Source organism: Bos taurus, chromosome 10 (assembly GCF_002263795.3).
Source record: "Bos taurus isolate L1 Dominette 01449 registration number 42190680 breed Hereford chromosome 10, ARS-UCD2.0, whole genome shotgun sequence".
NCBI classification, from domain to species: Eukaryota; Metazoa; Chordata; class Mammalia; order Artiodactyla; family Bovidae; genus Bos; species Bos taurus.
This window is the reverse complement of record NC_037337.1, coordinates 27,981,194-27,991,740: the sequence shown is the minus strand read 5'-3', so window position 1 is coordinate 27,991,740 and position 10,547 is coordinate 27,981,194. Positions and strand designations below refer to the sequence as shown.

The following is a 10,547-nucleotide window of genomic DNA, read 5'->3' as shown; positions in this document are numbered from 1 at the left end:
AATAAAATTAGAAAAAAAAAAGAGATGATTCTAGATGGAGACTTTATTCACCTAAAAGTCTTCAAATACAGGGGCAAACTGAATGAAGGTGTTCTAAAATCTTTTGCCTATTGGCTATGCTTTGAAATAATTTTTCTTAAACAAATTAGCTATGCCCATGTTTTAAAATTCATTGAACTGAAGTCGCTGGGTCGTGTCTGACTCTTTGCGATCCCATGGAATGTAGCCTACCAGGCTCCTCAGTCCCTGGAATTTTCCAGGCAAGAGTACTGGAGTGGGTTGCCATTTCCTTCTCCAGGGAATTTTCCCAACCCAGGGATCGAACCCAGGTCTCCTGCTCCACAGGCAGACGCTTTACCCTCTGAGCCACCAGGGAACCCTGTAAACTCATTAGATACCTGTAACTCTCAGACCAAGGCATAATGCCTTGCCTTCTGTTGTGATTAGTCCTTTTTTTGTTCCATGGAGAATTGATTAATCCTTCAAACAGATTACCAGACATTTAATCTTTTACAGATGAAGGAAATATTGGTAACTGAAGTTTCAAATAGTCACCAAATTGAAAGGGATCTATGTACAGCTGTTTGATTTAAGCAAAATATTAACTAAAAACATAATTTATATGTTTCTCCCTCAATTTAAAAATATCATGAGCTTAACAATCTCCTCAGCTCAACCTTCTTTGCAACCAAGTAAAACACTGCCTCCTCTAATTTAAGACCATCTCTACTTTTACTTTCTATAGCTATGGTAAATATAGATAATTCTGTGTCCTTTTCAAATAACCTTTATGTACATATATGCAACAAATTAAGTCATCCCTTAGCTTTCTGTTTTCAAGATTCAGCAAACTCATTACCTTTTAAAATTTCCTCCTAGGACTTCTTTTTCACTTTCCCTCTTTTACCTACATCCCCCAAATTTCATTTTTTAACTTTCTCTAAACTTTCTTCATTCACCTTAAGCTTACAAAATAATCTATTTATAACCAAGAGACTAGGAAAACAAATTCAAGCTCTCGGTAGTTTTAAGTGTTTACAATTTTTTTCCACATCGTATTTTAAAGTGTCATTACACTGGAAATTATTTATTCAGCTTTGCATCTTTTGGTCTCAATACCTTTTATTTCTATTGAGATATTTCTGTAATCCTTTCCCACCTTATAAATTTGAGTTCATAATAAATTCCTTCCCTTTTTCACAGGAGATGATCAGTTTATACACATTTCTTTTGTAAAGCTAATGGAGAGAAAAACACAATTACCTTTTTAAAAAATACTTTCAAGTGTCATTAATTTTTACTGCTTGTTTATTATGTGGCAGATGGTGAGAAGCATTCTTAATCAGCATCAATGAACTGATTGTCATTGACTGTAAATGTGATTGATTGCAACATATGCTGAATCCAAAATATTACAAAACCATTTGACCTTTTTTAATATCTTTCACATTACCCTAAGAACAATGTGATACTAACTAAAAGTCACAGTCAGTTAGCCTTTTCCAGTGTGTCAATAAACTTTTGTACAATTATTCTTTGCATTATTCAATTCCTTATCCTGCATGCTATTTACTTTGCTTTTAGGATAACACTCATAAACTTGAGGATATCACTATTATTTATAGCACTTATGACAACAAAAATTATGCCTGAAAGTAAGGCACTCTTTGCATTGTCAAATTTATTTCCATACTTCCATTTTACCTGTATAAAGAGAAGAGTCTGAGATTTTCCTATGTTCCATAAAACAAAATGCCATATAAAATTCTTCCATAAGGAGAATTACATTAGAAGGAAGCAATTTACAGCTTGAGAGAAAGAGTGACCAAATGATAATGCAAAAACAGTTTAGAAGGAGCTCATGGATCATGGGACTTTGCCCCTAGAGAGCTAATTGGTTTGACCAGAGCAACCAAAGGATCAAAAACTATAATAAGTCACTGGAGAGAAAGAGGGAAACAAAAGTGGAATATTTTGTATATAATAGCACAAAATATTTGTGTTATTTTGTTGAAAATTTTATAAATATTGGTAATCACCCATTAGAAATAAACTCTGAAAATAGATAAATATTAACTCAAAATTTAACTCTAATCATATTAATTTTTCTGTTATAGTTTAGATAGCAGAAGAACATATGTGACTTAATTTTTATTCAATCTTATATTGACTAACTATGGATGTATATGGGCTTCCCTGGTGGTACAGACAGTAAAGGATCCTCCTGCAATACAGGAGACCTGGGTTTGATCCCTGAGTTGGGAAGATCCCCTGGAGGAGGGATGGCAACCTACTCCAATATTCTTGCCTGGAGAGCCCCCAAGGACAGAGGAGCTTGGTGGGCTACAGTTCTTGAGGTTGCAAAGACATGCCTGAGCGACTAAGCACATGGATGTGTATAAAGATTTAGCAACACAGAAGTTCAGTGAATAAAGCTTAAAAGTTAATGAAACAGATACCAACTGATGATAAATTTAAAAAATTATGATGCATCCATACAGTTAAATCCTCTGAAGTCACTAAAAACAAGTTTCAATTCTATACAGTTAAGGACACCATACACACTACTGAATGGAACTGTGGATGGTAAAATAGCACACGTAGTGTGATGTTGTGCAATAATTATCTCTATGTCTATCTCTACTTACATCTGCACCTATATGTATGTATCTGAAAATACCAGCAACAAACTTTTTGACAAGTACTTCAGGACTATGTGATTGTTAGGTAATAAGACAAAAATTTCAATATTTAATTTTGTATCCTGCCAGGGCAAAAAATAGTACACTCAAGTTACAACCAACACAGCAGAAGTACAATCATAAGAGACTACTGCAAACAACTTTATGCCAACAAAATGGACAACCTAGAAGAAATGGACAGATTCTTAGAAAGTTGCTATCTCCCAAGGCTGAACCAGAAAAAAGTAGAAAATATGAACAGATCAATTACCAGTACAGAAATTAAATCAGTATTTTAAAAACTCCCAACAAACAAAAGTCTAGGACCAGATGGCTTCACAAGTAAATTCTATCAAACATTTAGAAAAGAGTTAACACCTATCATTCAGAAACTATTTAAAAAATAGAGAAAAGAATGCTACTAAACTCATTCTATAAGGCTAGCATTACCCTGATACCAAAACCAAACAATGATAGCAAAAAAGAAAACTATAGAACATAGATGAACATAGATGCAAAGATCTTCAACAAAATACTAGCTAAGAGAATCCAACAATATATTTAAAAGATCATATGTTATGATCAAGTGGGATTTATCTCAGAGATGCAAGAATTTTTAATATCCACAAATAAATCAATGTGATAATCACATTAACAAATAGAAGAAAAAAAATCATATGATCATCTTAATAGATGCAGAAAAAAGCTTCAATGAAGTTTAAAATCCATTTGATAAAAAAACTCTCCAGAAAGTGGGTATAGAAGAAACATATCTTAACATAATAAAGGCCATATATGACAAACCCAGAGCTAATATCATACTCAATGGTGAAAAACAAAGTATTCTCCCTAAGATTAGGAAGAACACAAGGAAGCCTACTTTTCTTTACCATAGCTTTGGAAGTTTTAGCCACAGCAATCAGAGAAGAAAAGAAAAGAAATCCAATTTGGAAAAGAAGTAAAATTGTCACTGTCTTCAGATGACATGATACTATACGCAGAAAAATCCTAAAAGCACCACTAAAAAATTACTAGAGTTCATCAATGAAGTTGGTAAAGCTGAAGGATACACAATACACAGAAATATGTTGCTTTTCCCTACATGAACAAAGAACAAATATCAGAAAGAGAAGTTAAGCAAACAATCCCATTTACATCTCATCAAAAAGAATAAAATATCTAGGAATAAACCTACCTAACTAGGCAAAAACCTTGTACTCTGAAAAGTATAATACTCTAATGAAAGAAATTGAAGATTACAAAAACAGATGCAAAGATATATTGGATTGGAAGGATTAACATTGTTAAAATGACCATATTACCCAAGGCAATATAGATTCAATGCTATCTTTATTAAATTCTCAATGGCATTTTTTTCACAGAACTGGAACAAAAAGTTTTAACATTTGTAGGGAGACACAAATGATTCTGAAAAGCCACAACAGTATTGAGAAAGAAGAATAGAGCTGGAGGGATCATGCTCCCTGACTTCAGACTACACTGCAAAGAAGTATGGTCCTGGTACAAAAACTGACACTTAGATCAACGAAACAGGATAGACAGTCCAGAAATAAATCCATATACTTATGGTAAATTAATCTATAACAAAGGAGGTAAAAATATGCAATGGAGCAAAGACATGTCACTTCAATAAATGGTGCTGGGAAAACTGGACGGGTACATGGAAAAGAATGAAATTAGAACATTCTCTAATACTGATTATGAAAATAAACTCAAAATGGATTAAAGGTCTAAACATAAGACTGGACACTATAAAAATTCTAGAGGAAAACATAGGCAGGACATTCTTTGACAAAAATCATAGCAGTATATTTTTGGACCCATCTCCAAGATGGAAAGCAAAACAAAAATAAACAAATGGAACCTAATCACACTTATAAAATTTTGCACAGCCAAGGGAAACAAACAAACAAACAAAAAAAAAAAAAAAAGAAAAGAAAACCTACAGAATGGGAGAAAATGCTTTCAAATGATGATACTGATAAAAGATTAAGTTCCAAAATTAACAAACAACTCATTCAGTTCAATATAAAGAAAATCAACCCAATGAAAAAGTGAGCAGAAGACCTGAATAGGTATTTATCCAAAGATTCATACAGATAGCCAGTAGGCACATGAAAAGATGCTCAATATTGCTAATTATTAGTAAAAGCAAATCAAAACCTCACACTTTTCAGAATGGCCATTATCAAAAAGTCTATAAAGAATGAATGTTAGAAAGGGTGTAGAGGAAAGGGAATCCCCCTATACTGTTGGTGGGGATGTGAGTTGGTGCAGCCACTATGGAGAACCATACGAAGTTGATCTAGAAAATGAAATGTAGAGTTATCATATGAGATAGCAATCCCATTCCTGGGCAAGTATCTGTAGAAAACTCTAATTCAAAAAGATACATGCACTCCAATGTTCAAAGCAGCACTATTTACAATAGTCAATCTTGGAATCAACCTAAATGTCCATCAACAGATGAATGAATAAAGCAGATATGGTGTGTGTGTGTATATAAACACATATTGTGTATATACATGTATATATATACACAGAGACTAATACATATATATACAATGGAATATTACTCAGCTTTCAAAAATGAAACAATGCCATTTCACAACATGGATGGATCTAGAGATTATGATACTAAGTGAAGTAAGCCAGAGAAAGACAAATAGTATAGGCTATAACTTATATGTGGAATTAAAAAAATGATACAAATGAATTATTTACAAAACAGAAATAGATTCATAGAAAACAAACTTATGGTTACCAAAGGGGAAAGGGAAGGAGGGGTAAATTTGGAATTTGGAGTTAACAGATATACACTACTGCTGCTGCTGCTGCTAACTCGCTTCAGTCGTGTCCGACTCTGTGCAATCCCAGAGATGGCAGCCCACCAGGCTCCCCTGTCCCTGGGATTCTCCAGGCAAGAACACTGGAGTGGGTTGCCATTTCCTTCTCCAATAACAGATACACACTACTACATATAAAGGAGACAAATAAAAGCACCTACTATACAGCACAAAGAATTATATACCTTATAATGAAAAGAGTCCAAAAAAGAATTTATACATATGTATAACTGAATCACCTTGCTGTATACCTGAAATATTTTAAATCAACTATATTTTTATTAAAAAAATAAAAAATAAACAGCAAGGACCTATTGTATAGCACAGGGAACTCTATTCAATATCTTGTAATAACCTATGATGAAAAGGATCTGAAGTATATATATATATATATATATATATTCTGAAGAACATATACATATAAAACCAAACTTTGCAGTACATCTGAAATATAAATCAACTATATTTCAATAAAAAATAAATTTAAAAAATCTCCACTTGCATGGCTGATTATGAGGCTTATTCTGATAAAACAATGTTCCTCATTTCTTTTTATCTCCATAGAAAAAGGAACTTAGCTGAACAGCACATTCTATGTAGTGGGATAAACTAAACTTCACTTCTATAGGTTATCAGTCCTGAGATAATCCTTTGTTTAATGTGATGTCACTATTTTGCATTGATGAGAATTACTGTGCAAAGAGGCACTAATAAGCACTCCAACAAACCCCCTGAGTTCTGTACTTAATATCCCTAGTTTCTGTTGTGAAATCGAAACCAAATTTCCTCCTGGTATTTGAGATCTGTCAACCTGACATGCAGTACTGTCCTTAGACCCAAATGATAGAATCCTGTGCCCTGGCCCCTATTCTTAGAAGACATTAAATTGGTCATTGGTCCCTTCCCAGTCATGGCCTTTTATCATGGCGTGACAATTCCAAGGAACCAAAGAGTACGTCCACCTAGAGCCTAGGTGCATCCTACCAGATCATGTTCTGGTCTCCAAAACCCAGGGATTTCTTTTCAAACTTCCCCAAGTCTATAAGCCTAACTTTACAAGATTTGCTCTAGATATGCATAACAGTTATCATATATATATTTCTTGACACTAACAGATAGAATTCATATACTCAAGATTCTATTACACCGAAGGATAAAATTTTATATACTCAAGATTCCATTACCTTGATTCTATTAACTTTAAAACATTTCAACATATAGTTCATGGATGTCCATTTTCACTCTTGCCTCAGTCACCACAAATATCAGCTGTAGATCCTTTTCAGTCTGTAGGTTCAGTGATTTTAGCCCAAAGTGGTTAAAGACTGGTCTCAGCAGAATTGCCTTTGGAAATATTCTTCCCTGGGACACTCAGGTCTCTGAACCTACTAAACCAAAGTTCAAAAGAACAGGAAGCATAAATTTCCCCAGTAAATTATTTGGACTTATTGTTAGAGTAACTTTTTCTACTTTGGTCATACATTCCAGCCTTAAATAGATAGCAAAGTATATATTAGTCACTGGTAAGATTTGTACTGCATCAAACAGCACCCTAATCTTGCAAGGTTTTCATTTCCCAGTTGGTACAAAAGCTGAGCATTTTCATTACACTAATATTTCAAGCCAGTTGTTTCTGGGTGTGGGAGCGTAAGTCCAGTGAATGCTATGATCACACTTCACTTCCTATAAAAATAAGTCCAGATGCAATATTGTATGTGATATTATAGCAACAGGTAAGGCACTAAAGGTATTCCATGAATCAAATGGTACTGCTGCAGAAGCCCTGTGGAAGGGAAAGACAAATAATTTATACTACATAAGTATAGTATGCTGTGTTGTGCTTAGTCACTCAGTCATGTCCAACTCTTAGCGACCCCATGGACTGTAGCCTGCCAGACTCCTCTGTCCATGGAGATTCTCCAGGCAAGAATACTGGAGTGGGTTTCCACTCCAGGGGATCTTCCCAACTCAGGGATTGAACTCAGGTCTCCTGCATTGCAGGTGGATTCTTTACCTTCTGAGCCACCAGGGAAGCCTATGAATACTGGAGTGAGTAGCCTATCCCTTCTCCAGGGGATCTTCCTGATGCAGAAATCGAACTGGGGTTGCCTACATTGGAGGTGGATTCTTTACCAACTGAGCTACCAGGGAAGCCCCCCAATATAATATGCATTATGACATATATTGGAGAAGGCAGTGGTACCCCACTCCAGTACTCTTGCCTGGAAAATCCTATGGATGGGGGAGCCTGGTGGGCTGCAGTCCATGGGGTCGCTAAGAGTCGGACACGACTGAGCGACTTGACTTTCACTTTTCACTTTCATGCATTGGAGAAGGAAATGGCAACCCACTCCAGTGTTCTTGCCTGGAGAATCCCAGGGACGGCAGAGCTTGGTGGGCTGACATCTCTGGGGTCGCACAGAGTTGGACACAACTGAAGCGACTTAGCAGCAGCAGCATGACATATATTTGTTGCTTTTGTTCAGTCACTAAGGTGTGTCTGACTCTTTGCGACCCCATGGTCTGCAGTACACCAGGTTTATGTTTATATATAATTATATATATATATATATATAATTTATATATTATATATTTATAATGAATAATGTATAGGTATTATAGTAAATACTATGTACAGTACTTTATATTAAATGCATATCTATTAGATGTGTATATACAAGATGCATAAGTATATAAATAATATTTCTTCCTATGAATTTAGATTACAGAAAGAGAGATAAAGAAAGAGATTTATATCCCTATAGAGATAAGCATCTCCCGCTTCCATAAAAGAAGGGTTTTGAGCTTTATTCAACCTGCCATAAGGCAGATGGCCCTCTAATAGTCAAGTGAGATATCACACTATACAAGATGCTGACCACTTACTTCTGTTTTGCAGCTTGGGCAAGTGGTAGTTATGGTAGACAGACCAGCTCAATGAGGGGAAATGCATGTTGCTGATTTTATGTAGAGATATCAACTAGCTGCTATGACCACTTCTAGTGCCAATTATATAGTTCTAGAATAGTTGAGAAAAGAGGTTTAATAGACATCCACAGGGGCAGGTCATCTTATTCCTGTTTAGTGAATAACCTCTAAACAGCTCTTACATGAGAATAAACATTGTCATTCTCTGTACTTTTCTGAGAAATCTGGCTACACACCTCTTCTACACAGAACTCTATGCCAATAATTTTATAGCTTTTCTTTCTTAGAACCTAAATAAATATGCAAACCATTAGGCCTGCCCACAATTAGTAATATATGTACCATGAGCTACATTTCCTTCCAAGAGAATTGTGCAACTAAAGGTATTCCCTGAGTTTCTTTCCATTAGAAAGTTTTCCCTTCACCACTCTCCTTCAAGGCTATCTCTAAATAGAATTTAATGCAATGGCCATTTACTTACAGTTGTTGCCATTATGACATGCATAACTATTCATAAGTAGGCTGTGTTTTCTCCATTGCTAATTGGTTATAGAGAGCTTCCAATGTTCAAAGACAGAGAGATGTAGAAAAAAATTAAAATAAATAAATAGAAAATTTTTCTTCACTTTGGAGAGGATATCCTTTTGGTGGGAAAAAGGAGAAAAAATTTTATCACATTTTACACCTTCTATCACTACTAAGTTGGCTTAAATTCAACATTCAAAAAACTAAGATCATGGCATCTGGTCCCATCACTTCATGGCAAATAGATGGGGAAACAGTGTCTGACTTTATTTTTTAGGGCTTCAAAATCACTGCAGATGGTGATTGCAGCTATGAAATTAAAAGACGCTTACTCCTTGGAAGGAAAGTTTTGACCAACCTAGATAGCATATTAAAAAGCAGAGACATTACTTTGCCAACAAAGGTCTGCCTAGTCAAGGATATGGTTTTTCCAGTAGTCATTTATGGATGTGAGAGTTGGACTATAAAGAAAGCCGAGCAACGAAGAATTAATGCTTTGTAACTGTGGTGTTAGAGAAGACCCTTGAGAGTCCCTTGGACTGCAAGGAGATCCAACCAGTCCATGCTAAAAGGAAATCAGCCCTGAATGTTCATTGGAAGGACTGATGCTGAAGCTGAAGCTCCAGTCCTTTGGCCACCTGATGCAAAGAACTGACTCAATGGAAAAGACCCTGATATGGGAAAGATTGAGGGCAGGAGGAGAAGAGGATGAGAGAGGATGAGATGGTTGGGTGGCATCAATGACTCAATGGACATGAGTTTGGGTAAACTCTGGGAGTTGGTAATGGACAGGGAGGCCTGGCATGCTGCTATTCATGGGGTTGCAAAGAGTTGGACATGACTGAGTGACTGAACTGATCACTACTAAAGACACACAATGCCTGTTATATTACTCCTGTTTCTGGAGGAAACATTCTATATGACGAATATCACTCCATGTACTGGAAGATATGAAAGGTTGTCAGCTTTGAGAAGTGTACAGCTCTAGAAAAGTTTTTTTGTGTGTTTTAATTGAAGTATAGTTCATTTACAATGTTATATTAGTTTCCAGTGTGTGCAGCAAAGTGATTTTATTAAATGTGCACAAGTTAATCACATACCCTGTGACCCTTGCACTTCCCTTTAAATATGCTTTGCTGAAACCCTTCAGGGAGCTTGAGGCTTTTCAGAGTGTGAGACAGCTCATCTCCTTGTATAGCCTTTCAATAAAACTTTCTCCGCTTAAAAAAGGAGGCTGTCCTGACATTCTACAGACCACTGAACTCCTATTTTTTTTTTTTAAACTTGAAGGAAGAATTGACAAATATAATTGCACATATTTAAAGAGTACAATGGGCTTCAATATATACAATTATATTTTCCAGAAAGGTAGAAAAATAAGAAATCAAATTGTCAACATTTGCTGGATCATAGATAAAGGAAGGAAATTACAAAAAAAACATCTACTTCTGCTTCATGGACTATGCTAAAGCCTTTAACTGTGCTCAGTTCAGGTAAATCAGTCGTGTTTGACTCTTTGTGACCCCATGGACTGTAGCACACCAGA

At 35.5% G+C, this 10,547-nt stretch overlaps 1 non-coding gene across 1 annotated transcript; it reads right to left on the bottom strand.

The window, feature by feature from the left end:
- Nucleotides 1-304: 304 nt before the first annotated feature.
- TRNAH-GUG (transfer RNA histidin (anticodon GUG)) lies at nt 305-376 on the bottom strand. Its single transcript has one exon. It is a non-coding gene; the product is annotated as a tRNA-His (tRNA).
- Between the last annotated feature and the right edge of the window lie 10,171 nt (nt 377-10,547).